This window comes from Phaseolus vulgaris, chromosome 6 (assembly GCF_051622355.1).
Source record: "Phaseolus vulgaris cultivar YP4 chromosome 6, ASM5162235v1, whole genome shotgun sequence".
NCBI classification, from domain to species: domain Eukaryota; kingdom Viridiplantae; phylum Streptophyta; class Magnoliopsida; order Fabales; family Fabaceae; genus Phaseolus; species Phaseolus vulgaris.
Genome location: NC_143503.1, coordinates 34,337,500 through 34,339,380, shown reverse-complemented (window position 1 = coordinate 34,339,380; position 1,881 = coordinate 34,337,500). Strand labels below are relative to the sequence as shown.

The window sequence follows — 1,881 nt, the reverse complement described above, 5'->3', positions numbered from 1 at the left end:
ATCTTTGCGCTTGGGGCAATGACGCAGCTAATGAGGTACTAACCGAGGCGCGTCTATTGCTGGTTGAAAACTATTTCCAAACCCCCTCTGAGGCCTTTGATTGTCTTAGGCCTTTGAGAATTTCTGTAAGAGCTCCTTATTATTGGGTAAAGCTCTCTAAATCTAGTGAAAAAACTTTCCAGAACCTTTTCTAAGACTTCCTATGGGTAAAGTAAATCTTGGGATATGAAAATTTGTTAGAATTTTTTAATACTAAGAATCAAAGTTGTTAATTTCAATTTAATAAGTTAAAATAAGTTTGAAAATAAAATTGAAATAAAGAATATAAACAATTTTATTAAAAAAAAATTGTGCATTTATAATACAGCTTTGATTTATTGAACTCGTATGTATATGAATCAAACTATTTCAGAAAATAAATGGTTTTAAAATTTTACACTGAAATTGTTTTATTTTACACTAATTTTAATTATTTTATTTTATACACTTAAGTGACACTACTTCAACTTTCTACTAATTCTTACAAATTGACGTTTTTTATTTCAGATTTTGTTGTTTTCTTTAGATTTTATTGATTATTTTTGTTTACTGTCAAACTTTTGATGGTGTTTATCTGTCTGCCTTCATATGACTTTTTTTTATATTGGAGGTGATCCTTGATTATATGTTGATTTAGTTGGTAACTGGATTGAAAATTTGACTCAGCCCATGAATTAAAGAAAGAAATCATTTGTTCGAAAATGCAAGTGGTGCCATTGGTTTGTTTCTCTCTTTGATTGGCTATGCATATTCATGCATTTATATAATTACTTTATGTACCACTTTTTTTTTACCATATTTTTGTGTATGTGGGCTACTTTTTTTTTATGCTTTTTGTTTGTTATCTTTTCTAAAAAATTGTTGCATTTGTATGTTCAACTTGTGGTCTCCAGATGTCAATTTGTATTCTTGGGACAACCAACAAATTAATAGAAAGATAAAATTGTGTCACGACTTTTACATAAAAAAAACTTTTTATCAAAATAATTAAAACATATACGATTTAAAGTTTATGGATTAGGATTTACAATTTACGATTTCAACTAAGTGTTTTGAACCAAAAATATTTTATCATAACAATTTTAATATATCTCCAAATTCAAACTGAGGTCATATACTACTATTACAACTTTGAAACTCTGTCAACAAACACTATTTATCCAAAGTTGTAACAACGAAACATGATTTACTCAAAATTCTTAACAATTTTTTTATTATAAATGGAAAAATTGCACAATTTTATTGAAAAATCTACCTTCCAAAGTAGTTAAACATGATTTTTCTTTTTATTGATAGAGCAGAAAAACTAACATCTTTCCTATCCTTAGAAAATTAATCACATAATTTCTATAAATAATTTCATACATTAAATTATTTTAGCTTATGCAAAATTTAGATGTTTATTTTATTTTTTTTAAATTGTCTATCAGAATTCTCCAATCAAGCTTTATATAGTTTAGTTGTATTGGTAAATGTATATAAATTTTAAAAAATAGTTGTAGATCGAAATAATTTATTAACCATACCCTAAGATGGCGCATTGGGAAGAGCTGGTATTTATATACTGAAACTAGAGTTCAAAATTCAGGTGGTACAATTTGAAACAGAGGAATGACTGAGGAAAGTAGTCTTTTTGTCTGAACTGTTGATGTGAATGAGAGTAATGTTGGTAAATACCGTCATGTCCCTGAACTGCACATGCAGCTAAAACAAGACCACAAACATAACCATTCCGTATATTTTTGTTCATTTCACTATTTTTATACATTGCCACTACACGTAAGGGTCTTGATTTCGTGTTTTGTCCCTTAAATTCCTCTAACAGATAACCATTTTGTCAGA

General features: G+C 27.7%; 1 non-coding gene across 1 annotated transcript; it reads left to right on the top strand.

Annotated features, from left to right (window-relative positions):
- On the top strand, positions 1 to 154 carry LOC137833756 (U4 spliceosomal RNA). Its single transcript, XR_011084816.2, has one exon. It is a non-coding gene; the product is annotated as a U4 spliceosomal RNA (small nuclear RNA).
- The last annotated feature ends 1,727 nt before the right edge of the window (positions 155 to 1,881 follow it).